Raw genomic sequence first — 13,551 nt, 5'->3', positions numbered from 1 at the left:
GTAAAGTCACTAACAAATAAATAACAAGTAACTTGCAGGAGGTGGGAAAAGTACAAGTTGGATAATTTACAAACTAGTCAACCCCAGGAGAAATCAGGAATTGACTCTACTTGAACTTGTAAAATTAATTTGTCCTCCCAATGAGGGTTCCCTGATTTGAGGCAAAAAGATTTATTCTTCAATTAACTGCAGATGTCAAACTTGTGTCAGAAGCCCTCCAGAAGGTGAAATAAATTATGATTCACCCTAAGTAAACATGGGCCGTGTCTATTAGAATCTTAACAATAAAGCTACACCATCAGATAAATAAAACTGTATTTTTCCATGATGATTTTAGAACAAAGGCAAAATGTAATTAAAAAAATTCACATGTCCCTCCAACCCATTCAGAAAGGAAGGACAAAATTACTGTAGGGAGATTTGTGGGGTTCCTTTTGTTTTCTGTTCTGTTATCTTTTCAATTTCATCCTTCTGTTAGCTCTTCAGATCAATACCCCAATGGAGATAAAAGGAGCTTCAGGGACAAGAAGCAGAAGCTAGTGCCTCTGGTGTCACTAAAATCTGACTTGAGGTGACCCTCACTCTGTAGACAAGGAATAAGCCGTCCAGGGACTACTATTTGCCAGATTTTCTGCCCCTCTCTGTAGGAGACCACCTAGTTTCTATCGAGGGCAACAATTAAGAAACTGCTGATGCCCCAATTAATTAAATGCAGAATAAAGTTTTCCTTATGAGAGCTATACAGAGTTAGCCATAGAAATATGGGCAGTAATAATGAAACAATGACATTTTGCAGTGATGTATTATCTTGTTTACTCCACACGACAGCCCAAGGTAGCTATCACTGAAGATCAGAGAACTGACAAAACTGGCAAATGACAAAGTTGAGAGATTCAGGGCTTCTGACTCTGATCCTTTCCCCACAACACTATGGTGCCTAGGTCTTAATAGGTGCTTAATGGATGTCTGTAAATAAAGACCTCTCTGTCCCACCTGTCTCCTAATCACCTATCAGAACTGCCTGGCATTAAGAAATTATTCTCTATTAAAGTGCAAATATAAAGACCATACTTTTTTTAATCTTTGTGCTAGTAATTCCATTTTTGGGAATAATTCAACAAAAGAAAACTACTAAATACATGAGCCATTTGGTATAATATGTTCTGTGATAACAAAAAGAAAAGGAAAGAAAAAGAAAGGAAGGTCAGGAAAGAAGAGGAAAAAACTTCTAGAGATAATCCATATGCCCAACAATAGGAGAGTAAATGGTAGTATATCAATCTACGGGGAGTGACAAAAATATTTTACTTGGTCAAAGCCAGCAGTTGTTTTTTTAATGAAATGGATAAAAAAGAAAATACAGTGAAATGGAATGGAAAATATCAGATTGCATCACCCTTTGTGAGGGCAAGTACTGTCTCCTGAAACCTTTATTTCTATGTACATATGTATGTGTACATGTGCATATGTACATCTATGTATGTTTGCAAAATACAATGTAAAATATATTTCTTAGACTGGGGCATGGTCAAAAAATTTTGAAATGTACTGGCCTAGGTACATTCATTCCTTAAAATTTACTTGCAAGAAATCCTGGAGAATTATCATAATGTTAAGGGAAAAGCAGGTTCCAAAGTGGTACAGATGTTAGAGTGGCAATTGTAGAAAATATGACTGTATGTTGGTAAATAACAGGAAAGACATGAGCAAAAAAGAAAACAGTAGCTCTCCTAGGGAGATGTATGTTATTATTACTCTCATTTTGCTTTTCATTTCTAACTTGAGACAAACAGAGTTATGCTACAATTAACTATAGTTCAAACTTGCCTTAGACTCTATCAAGAATTCAAGTAAATAAAACAAATCAAAATACACACCAAGCAAGCAAGAAACCAATCTACTAAGGAAACTTACAAATGGAAGTAGAACATTAGGTACATAAAATGTGCCTGAAACACCAGGTACATAAAATGTGCATGGTGGATGGACCAAGTGCCTGGTTTCTAGAACCAAGAACATCTTTCTGTTCAAACATTCGACTATGCACACACACACGATGGGAGGGATAAACAGATTAAACTCGCTGCTGTTCATTTACTCCTTAGCTTTAGTGTACTTGGTACCTTCCAGTAAAAGAGCTAGCATGTTTCAAGAATAGATGAAACTGCTAATGGTTACTAAAAAGGTGAGAAGAAGTTGTCAAAGGGTCATTAGAAACTGCTGACTTGTCTTCAGCACCTTCTAGTACCTCTTTTCAATTTACAATTTTCCTTCTTGATTTTGCTTAAAATTATCTGTGCTTTATAGAGAAATACCTTAAGTGACCAACATAAAGATTAATGAGACTTGTATCAAGTTAAACTACTTCATAAATCTACCTTAATGAGTCTGTAGTTACTTTGGGTAAGAAGAGGCTAAACTCAGGGGCTAGATGGGCAAAGGAAAGGGAGAGGGGGACAGGAGGTGAAACGGCTGTAATCAGCATAAGTAGAAACTACAGCTAGTGTAGTGAAAGCAGAACAGTGAACTCCAGATTTCTTATTACCCACTTCACTCTATGACCCAATAAAGTGAGAACAATCTGTGCTTTCATACATTAAAAGCTCTAGGTGTTCACCAATGCACCCAAGTAATTTTCAAGGCTATTATACTGCCTGCTAGCCAACAGAATCTAAATTGATCTTGCTTGTCAATCAATCAAATATTAATTGAGTGCCAATCTGCATAAAAGGTTATAATTTCTAATGCTTGTGGCAGCATGGGGTCTTCTCACTCCACACCCATTTATTTCCTTCTGGTTCTCATCACTGCTTGAAAAGACATGTTTGGTAAAGCTAACTAACAAGAGGATTTTTAAATTAATAATGCTAAAAGAGATGGTCAATAAAAGAGAATGCTTTGTTTGAAAGATGTAAAAAAAAAAAAATAACCTCAGTCTCTGTTTATGTGGGACAATTTAGATCCACCACCACTCACAGATCAGAGTCAGGAAAAAGGTCATCACGACCTTGACTCTGGGTAGGAGAATGAGAACAAACCACTCAAAGTTATCCTACAGATTCAAATGCCTCCCCAGAAGGTGAAGTAATGGACAAAGTATATATGCCTTCTCTAAATTTCCTTTAGACGTTTGGAATATAGACATTTATAAAATGTCCTATATAGCAAACAGATTGAAAGTTATTCCTTCTCTGAAAGCTACTATCAAAAAGTGCTAAATGAACTTTCCCCAGATTCAACTTCTGTTGATTCTTGGTGGAAATTTTATAAGCAAATTTCTTAGGTGGGGGCTGGGAAATGTTCCACAGTAAAATTGAGGGACCAAAAGCCTAAAATCAAAATCAAGCTTTCCCATTATACCACTGAGCTTTTTGATCTAGTACAGATACTACCAACGAATAGGGAGAAAATTACTCACAATGGGGAAGGACATTAAGTCTTTTGGGTGAGTCAGGTGCCACGCAGAACTCTCAACGGCAGAATCGAAGCTTTTATGTTCTCTATCCCAGCCCTGTGTGATCTACAGTACAAACTCCTAGGACAAAAGAAAGGGAAAACAAGTCTAGACTCCCATATAATGAAAGTACCTCTAAATTCTGGGTGTAATTTCCCCAATTAAGGAAAGATACTTAAGAAGCCCAGTTTTATCAAAGGTAAAGTGTAAGTGTTCCCATGATTTCAGAGTCCTTACTGCCTTCATTGCCTCTTTAAAATTCTTTCCACTTATTTTAAATACATAGCCTTTTTTGTGGGGAAAAATAATCTAGTTCTTGGACTAGACGAGCAGATTTTTAATTTGTGTCCTTGCTGGGTTTTGTTTTAGCTAACCACATTCTCTCCATGTTTGAGTCTAATTTTTTAAAGAAATGATCTTATGTTTTAGACTACATACCTTGATGTAGATTTTCTAGACATGAAATTATATTTTAAAATACACAACTGAAAAAAATCTATCTTCTAAACAAATAATGCTTAACTCTGGGAGGATTAACTATTTGAACTGGTAGGTCTTCTACTGAGGATCTCTAATGAGGGAAACAGTTCTGATGTTTAAGAATTGTATTCTGGGAACAAGAAAACCAGGCACTTGATTGAACAGAAGTAAATGAAAGTTATTATTATTTTTCATGAACCCCTAAGCTGGAGAGTTTGGTTCTTTTCAAAGTGTCTTCAAACTCATTATATCATTCTGTCATTTGATTCCCACAGTGTCTACAAGGTGGATCAGACCAGAGTTAAAACCATCCCCAAATCTATAGATGAACATACTGAGATACAAAAACGTTAAGTGACCTGTACACAGTAACACAAAAAGTTAGTGTAGAACAGGGATGAACTAGATCTCCTGGTTGATAATTTAATTTGTTTACATCACAAAGTGATTTGCTACATCACTTGACTTCCCAACATCAGGGTCCACATCACCTACATCTCCTAGACGTCTTCCTAGAAACGGAGAAACACTCATTATTATTCTCCTGGATCTGGCTTTCCCCTTTGCTCAAAATAAGCAATTTTCAACAACTAACACATGTAGTTGGTTTCCTGGAAAGTTTTCCCATGACCTGAAATTTTCAAAAGATATATCAATTGCTACATGGAGGTATGAGAAACCTTCTGGTTTTATCTTCTCATATTCCATTTTGATCTATTAAATTTTTAACTCAGTGATTCTCTGAAGGTGTTTAAGATTCAGTGCTCAAATCCCAAATTTCTCAAGGGTCAGCAAGTCAAATTCATTTACACTTTGTCCCCGAAATTTTTTCCTTTTTATTCCCTTTTTTATATGAAAAGCAATAAAGCAGTGGCCCTTGCTTTTCACTCAGAGCCTCTGTGGTCTGTACTTTAATCACTTCTTATCTGGTGTCTTCACTTAGGGTATCATGCTGAAAAAAAGTACTACACAACAATTTACTTCTTCTCACTGAACAATTCCAGCAATTTCTATCAAGTCAATTCAATGCCTAGTGAAATTGGCAGTTATAAAATCGTAAGTCCAACTCTGCCAGCACCTAGAAGGTGAATAAGTTCAGGGACATGGGATTGCAAAAGACAAAAGAAATCTATTTGGAATTCTGTATACAACAAAGCTTGTGAACAGTTAATGAATGCTGGGTGAACAAAAACAAAGCTTTACTTATAATCATATAATGAAAAACTCTAAAATCATTGAAAGCAACTGTATAGATTTACATTTACTGACATTAGATGTTCACAATAATTTATGGAACTATACATAACACGGCTCCATTTAAAAATATCCCTGGGGCTTCCCTGGTGGCGCAGTGGTTGAGAATCTGCCCGCTAATGCAGGGGACACGGGTTCGAGCCCTGGTCTGGGAGGATCCCACATGCCACGGAGCAACTGGGCCCGTGAGCCACAACTGCTGAGCCTGCGCGTCTAGAGCCTGTGTTCCACAACAAGAGAGGCCGCGATAGTGAGAGGCCCGTGCACCGTGACGAAGAGTGGCCCCCGCTTGCCGCAACTAGAGAAAGCCCTCGCACAGAAACGAAGACCCAACACAGCCAAAAATAAATAAATAAATTTTAAAAAATTAAAAAAAAATAACAAATGTTCAAGTACAATTGGTGTCTTTAAAAATATATATATATATATCCATGAATAAAGAGAGTGTGGAAATTGTGACTTTCTCTAGGTAGAGGAATTATGGATTTTTTTTTTATTAATTTATTTATTTTTTTGGCTGTGTTGGGTCTTTGTTTCTGTGCGAGGGCTTTCTCTAGTTGCGGCAAGCGGGGGCCACTCTTCGTCGCGGTGCACGGGCCTCTCACTATCGCAGCCTCTCTTGTTGCGGAACACAGGCTCTAGACGCGCAGGCTCAGCAGTTGTGGCTCACGGGCCCAGTTGCTCCGTGGCATGTGGGATCCTCCCAGACCAGGGCTCGAACCCGTGTCCCCTGCATTAGCAGGCAGATTCTCAACCACTGCGCCACCAGGGAAGCCCGGATTTTTTTTAATTTTTAAATTTTTATTTATACTTTCTAGTTTTTCCACAATAAACTTATATTTCTTACCGTATAATAATGGAAAAGTCAAACCCTACCTGTGGCAAGATAACTAAAACAAAGGTTATCAGAGCCATGATCCACCCTTTCCCAACTTTCAAACATGGAAATGGTTAAAGAGTAAAATAAATGTAAAGGAAAAGATTGCATGGGACCAAATAACAAATTATTCCTAGGGAGAAATTAAAATTCTGATACATGCTAATTAATACTCAAGAAATTACAAATAGGTGATCAAGGAGTTGTGGGCAGCCTCTTCCTCTTCTCTGCAACTTACTTTCTTGGTTTTCTTCCTTATTTGCTTTGGGAACAAATAGGTGGTTTAGTGGATAAAATTTTGGACTTGGAGTCAGAAGGCCTTGGTTATCCCATTAGTCTCTCTTAACTGGGTAAGATTCACTACCTCTCTGAGTTTCAATTTCTTTATCAAGAATGAGACAGCAATACCTACTCATGATGTTACTGTGAAAATTCTATGAGAAAATGTGTATGAAAATTTGGAGCATGTTGTTAGAACTCAAAAAATACAACTTAAACATGAATCTCTGCCCTGATCTTCACTCTGGTTTTCTGCTCTGCCTGAAATAGAAATATATATATTAAGTCATAAGGTTCTTGGATCTCACTCCAATGAGCTACTTGGTTCTAACTGATATTCAAATTAGGATCTGACAATAGCTATGATTTTCTAATCATCCCACTGGGCCAAAGTAGACATGATTACCTCCAATAGTTTGGTATGGGTCTGAATTTTGTTCAGCATACAAAACAGAGCCTGCATATATGTCTTTGTAGCAGGATTCTTGGCTTGAACCTAAGCTGTGTCTACCCTTAATATTCAACCACGTCAGGACAAATCTGCCTGGTGGGATGGGCCCATGAGAATTCCATTTGCATGAGTGAATAGGACCCTCCTCTCCCAACAACACATAGAAATGTTCTACTTTGAATTCTTTGGAGTTCTCAGCATCATTACTTCTAGTCCTGTCTCTCCTTCCTCAGAAAGATAAAAGAAGATAGTATATACATGAAACAAGAACAGGGTATTGTGAAAAAGAAACCATCAAAGAACAAAGAAGAGCTCTGATGATTTAAAGCATAATCATTTGTCTACATTTAAAATGCAATAGAAGAGTTTCATGATTTAATCAAGGAAATTTCCAGAAAATAGAACATAAAAGATTTTTTTAATGGAAATAAAAGAGAAAAGATAAGAAAATCTTCCTAGTAGCCTTTTAGCAGCTTCTGAATTTTCTTAATATGCACATGTATCACCTTGATAAAAACAAAAATTAATTTTAAAATATTATTTACACCTACTATATCCTACATTGTCATTTCTAATTTATTCCTTAACACTCCATAGTAACCACATTTACTAAGTCAACACTGATCTCCTAAATGCCAAATCTAATGAGCTATTTTCAATACTCATACTATTGGAGAAGTATACAACATTTGCATTTGACCACTCCACAATCTTCTCTTAATTTCTGGGAGGGCAGTCTCACCTAGTTCTCCTGCTTTTAGGTCAACATCACCATTCATGATTTTTCTTCTACATTACATTAAACTTTGATGTCTCTTAGGGTTCCGTCTTTAGTTATCCTACTCTTAATCCATGTACTCATGCTGGATGACCTTACTGTCAAGTTTCAATTACCAATTTATAAGCCAATGACTCCAAAATCTGTATCTCATGAACTATATTTCCAGCTGTTTATATCTTCACTTGATGTCCTTAAAAACACCTCAAACTTAACATGGGCAAAACTGACCTCATTATTTTCCCATTTTTCCCCCCACCTCCAAAACCCATATCCACTCTGCTACATTTTCCATCCAGCTTAATGATCTGACCAAGTTAGAAACTACGGGCATTCTCAATTCCTTCCTCAACCTTCAGATCAGAAAGACCTTTCACATTCAGCCTTCCCTCCTCATCCAAACTGCCACTGCCTTATCTTAGGCCTAATTTTTCTCTTCAAATGTCATTCTCTTCCCATGCTAACTGATCCTCTGCATTACTGCCTCTTATATTCCCAAAAACCAAATCTGACCACATCCTACCCCTGCCTAAAACCTTTCAATGACTCATTATCAGTACAATTTTCTTTTCCTGGCATCAGAGTCCTTCACAATCTGACTACAACCCACATTCCAGTCAATGTTGCCTTAATATACATACAACCTCTGCTGCACAAACACACTGGACTCCTTACTAGTCCCTGAATGCCTCAGGCTCTTTCATTACTTTCATCACATTCTGTTCCCACTGTCTGGCATTTCCTCCTCAACTTCTTCAACTGGAAAACTCATACTAATTTTCAAGACCTTGCTGAAATGTCACCTTTTCTGTGAAGCCACACAAAGTAGATTCATCTTCCTCAGTGCTTTCACAGCCTTGTGTTCTTATTGCCTGCAGCACTGAAGGTCAGGCTCTGGAGCTGCAGGAAGACGACACGTATATGCACATGCACACACACACACACACACACACACACACAGTTTTCAATGTATTTCCCTAATGGCTAAACACAGAACCTAACAGAAGTGGATGCACAGAGCAGGAGCACATGCAGCTTATTCTTGCGTAGCTTTTTCCTTGTTGTTTGGTTCCCCACAGGTTGTGTAGCTGCCACTGACACTCTCCCTTCTGGTAGGATACAGCCATATTTGAGAAAGAAGCTGAAATCATTTTGTTGTTTTTGTTTTTAATATATATACATATTTTTTTTTAATTTTTATTCATTCATTTACTTAGTTTTTGGCTGCATTGGGTCTTCGTTGCTGCTGGCGGGCTTTCTCTAGTTGCGGCAAGTGGCGGCTACTCTTCGTCGCAGTGCACGGGCTTCTCATCACAGTGGCCTCTCTTGCTGTGGAGCACGGGCTCTAGGTGCACAGGCTTCAGTAGTTGTGGGGCACAGGCTCAGTAGTTGTGGTTTGTGGGCTCTAGAGCACGGGCTCAGTAGTTGTGGCACACGGGCTTACTTGCTCCGCCGCACGTGGGATCTTCCTGGACCAGGGCTCGAACCCGTATCCCCTGCATTGGCAGGCGGATTCTTAACCACTGCGCCACCAGGGAAGTCCCAGAAGCCGAAATCTTGCTACACCACCACCCTTTTACACTTGGGCTTATAATCACCATTCCGGAAGAGTTTCTAGTAACAAGCTATGATCTTGCTTTTTAGGAAATGTTAACAAACAACAGGCCCTCCTGGTTCTTAATCCAAACTCAGCATCAGCACAGGCATATCCTCACAGAGGGGAGAAAGGTAAGTCAGGACACAATGTTCCTGAATAATGTGTGTGCCTGCAGATCTCCAGACACAGAAAGTCTGTCTTCTCACACCACTAAGATAAAAGTTGCCAGCTTGTATTGTAATTTATACATTTATGTTTCCATCTCTACCACTGGACTGTGAGCTTTCTGAAATCAAGGTCATATATTATTCATAGTTATATACTCAGTGACAAGCGCAGCGTTGGTCACCTACCACGACACTCAATAAATTTTGTTGAATGAGCAAACCTAATATGCCTTTCAAAACCAAGCTCTCTGAAAATTTTTTCAGGTCTCAGAACCTATTCGCAATTTTAGGCTTCTATAATTTGGCGAAGGATGTACACTTTAGAAAAAGGTATTTCAAGGAACTACTCTGGGGCAGCTAAAATTACAGGGTATTTGTGATATCCTTGTGCAAATCTGACCTGGAATACCATCTTCTGTTTCCCCTGTGTGGAAAATAATCATGATATCACCTGGCTACCTGGAGTCACAATTATACCTGTGGGACATTCAAGGCCAAATGGCAGGCCAAAAGAAGGGAAGGGTTCCTCTCTCACCAGAGATTTCAGGTAGAGATATGTGTAGGAGGGGATTTCTAGAATGCTACAAGGAGGATGTCTGGGCAAGACAACTTCTAGGTAGATCACTCTAGCTGGGCTGGGAAGGCTGCTGATTCTACACTCTACCCCTCCCTTCTTTAAGGTCTACAACTTGTGGTATCAGGAAATTTCACAATTTGGTGTCAAACACACCTGATTGCCAATTTTGGCTCCACCATTTACTAACTGTATGACCATGGGTAAACTGCCAAAACTCCATGAACTTCTGTTTCCTCACTGGTAAAATGTAGGATTATTGCAAGGACACGAGTTAAAGTATGTTAGATGCCAGGCCCAGTCTCCAGCTTATACTGGGTAATCAATTGTTGGAAACAAATAGGAAGTAAGTGAACTAGAACTTACATTATGGGATGGAAAACCCTGGACCAGACTGCGGACCAGGGTGATAAGCTCAGCAACAACATTGTGACCCTGGGCTAGTCACATAATCATTCAAGGATATAGCTTCCTCGACTGTATTTTCAGAAAATTGGACTTGACTATTAAGATTTTTTCTAGACCTTCCCTGATGGCACAGTGGTTAAGAATCCGCCTGCAAATGCAGGGGACATGGGTTTGAGCCCTGGTCTGGGAAGATCCCACGTGCCGCGGAGCAACTAAGCCCATGCGCCACAACTACTGAGCCTGCGCTCTAGAGCCCACAAGCCACAACTACTGAGCCCACGTGCTACAACTACTGAAGCCCACGCACCTAGAGCCCATGCTCTGCAACAAGAGAAACCACCACGATGAGAAGCCCGCGCACCGCGACGAAGAGTAGCCCCCACTCGCCACAACTAGAGAAAGCCCCTGTGCAGCAACAAAGACCCAATGCAGCCAAAAATAAATAAATAAAATAAATAAATTTATTTTTTTTTAAAAGATTTTTTTCTAGCCATCAGTAAATTTCTAAATTCCATTGAGTTTTTTTTCCCCATGCCCCCAATTTCATGAATAAGATTATTTTTAACAATGAAAGAACTGAGACCAGAATGATTAAATGACCTCTCTAAGGTCAAGTGACTAATAAATTATGAAAGACGGTAATTAATATATATTAATCCTTACTATATGTTAGATTCCATGCATGATTTTTGGATCTCAATATTCTCATAACAGGCATTGTAGCTGTTTGGGGAACAGCAGGGGACGTTTGGGTTTTTGTTTTTTGGCAAGGGTAACTACCATTTAAAAATGATAGTTGTTTTTAATTTGGTGGAATTTGGGATGTCAACTTAAGGTAGACCTTTCTTTCTGCCATCAACCACCTCTGAGGCTCCTTGTGGCCTAAAGACATAGTTTTTAAAGTAAATACCAAGTTCCTCAAAAATTTAAATATAGAGTTACCATATGACCTGGCAATTCCATCTCTAGGTATATACCCAAAAGAATTGAAAACAGGGACTCAAAACACATGCTTGTACACATATGTTCATAGCAGCACTATTCAAAGTAGCCAAAAGGTGAAAACAACTCAAATGTCCAACAGATAAATAGATAAACAAATTGCGGAATATCTATACAGTGGGTAATATTTAATCATAAAAAGAAACGAAGTACTAATATATGCTAAAAATATGGATGAACTTCAAAAACATGTTAAGTGAAACAAGCCAGACACAAAAGTCCACATATATTGTATGATTCCATTTATATGAACTATTCAGAATAGGCAAATCCATACAAATAGAAAGCAGATTGGTGCTTGCTAGGGGCTAGGGGAGGGTATGTGGGGAATGGGAAATAACTGCTTAATGAATACATGGTTTTACTGGGAGTGATGAAAATGTTTTGGAACTACATAGAGGTCGTGGCTATACAACACTGTGAATATGCTAAATGCCACTGATTTGTTGATTGTAAAATGATTAATTTTATGTTATGTGAATTTCTCCTTAAGAAAAAAAAAAAAGTACATGCCTACTAATATGAGGAAAAGGAAAAACTGGACATGATAATGAAGGAAAACTAGTCCTAGGAATCTGAAGTCCTTATCAAGACCTAAGTTCAAAGTCACTAAAACCTGCTGAGAGGGACTAATACGGCTATGACTGGTTAACTAGGAGGAAAGAACCCCAGGGGTTGAAAGGGAAAACAGCCTTTAACAGAGGGTAGAATCTGAGACTGTTTACCCGCCTGCAACAGCAGGATCTCAGTTGCTTTTGGAGGAGACCAGGCATTGGTGAAGTTGATGTTACCCCTGCATCAACCACCCAGGCACCAGGGGGAAAGCGGATGTGTGCCCAGTCAAAGGCAAATTCATTCACTGCATAAATATCTACTGAGTATCTACTTAGTATCAGGCATTATTCTATAGTTTGTGTAAGACAGAGATGATCCTTGTTTTCATGAAACTTACATAATATTGAGGAAGATGACAAATGATGAGAAAAGAAAGAGGATAAATTCAGATAAGATCACAGCAATGAAGAAAAGAAGATAGAGTAATATAGATGTGAGTGAAGGGGATAAGAGGTGCAGCATAAGAGAAGGCGGACAAGGAAGCATCTTTGAAGAAGTGATATGTTAGTTGAGTGAGACCTAATCTTCAGAGTGAGGGCTGGGGTGGGAGAGTGATACTGGAGCACTGCAGAAACTAGCTTTACTAATACAGATACTTTATCTCACGAGCTAACTCCTTACAGAGCTAAGTCCCACATTCTTCATACAAAGGACACAACAAATACTGTTGTAAATCAGAATAAGAGGAAGAGGCTAAATGGCATACAACCATGTTTCTTTTTGGGGGGGGGGATGGGGATTGTTTTGTTTTTGAGTTTTGTCTGTAGGAAGCAAATCATTGGCCCTAAAACATTTTCTTCTACACACATGTAACTTACAATGAAGCCCAGAGTGAAACACAGGTATTGTACTTGCTATGTTAATCAATATTAATATTAAATGGTTGGAAGCAAGAATTAAGCCATTTTCAAACTTCTACATAAGCAGGACTGGAAGAGTAGCACAGTAGAGAGAAAATAATGCTGAACTGGGAATGATGAGACCCCCAACTTTGTCAACGTTCTGTGCAAACACAGGAAAATCACTTCACTACTTGCAAGTCAATTTCCTCTGTACAATGGGAAAATTTGACTACAAAATCTCTGAGGTTTTTTTCTGGTATTCGATACATACGGGGGCAGAGGGAGAGTAGGGATCAGAGAGAGAGGTATAGCCAGGGTACTGCAGACATTGACCAGATACGGGGACTCAAGAATGGCTAACCCACATGGGCGATGATTTCTGTGGGGCATAAATTGCTTTCCCCATCTTTATCTCCACCCTGGCACTTCTCAGATTCAGCTCCTTTTTAAAAAAATCTCTCCCTCCCTCCCTTTACCTACCAGAATAAAACAAGAGGATTTAAATATATCAATAACCAGAGTTTAAAACTACATCGATTTCTTAGGGGATTTTTTTCCTCTCTGAAAAATAAAAATCCCACTTTACACATCACCTCCCTACACTTGAGGAGACAGAACAAACAGATTTTTCTTTAAAATGGCATCAAGACAATCCATTTCTACTCTTAAGAAAATTATACAAGCATGCATATGCCCATTCAATTTGATATTAGAAGGAGGAATTCTCTTATATCTTGGAAGGTGGAAGAAGATAATGAGTTTAGTTTGGTACA

The 13,551-nt window shown here is 38.6% G+C and overlaps 1 long non-coding RNA gene across 2 annotated transcripts in view; it reads right to left on the bottom strand.

Annotated features, from left to right (window-relative positions):
* The window catches only part of LOC103008605 (uncharacterized), a 448,254-nt gene that overhangs the window by 290,283 nt on the left and 144,420 nt on the right, over positions 1-13,551 (bottom strand). The window contains exon 3 of one of the 2 annotated variants that reach the window (XR_009009521.1): positions 3,419-3,535. The exons of the other annotated variant lie outside the window; for it this stretch is intronic. This is a non-coding gene — a long non-coding RNA (uncharacterized LOC103008605). The remainder of the gene's footprint in view (positions 1-3,418; positions 3,536-13,551) is intronic. 2 annotated transcript variants of the gene reach the window in all.

This window comes from Balaenoptera acutorostrata, chromosome 10 (genome assembly GCF_949987535.1).
Source record: "Balaenoptera acutorostrata chromosome 10, mBalAcu1.1, whole genome shotgun sequence".
Classification (NCBI taxonomy): domain Eukaryota; kingdom Metazoa; phylum Chordata; class Mammalia; order Artiodactyla; family Balaenopteridae; genus Balaenoptera; species Balaenoptera acutorostrata.
The sequence above is the reverse complement of the archived record's forward strand: the minus strand, read 5'-3'. Positions and strand labels throughout refer to the sequence as shown.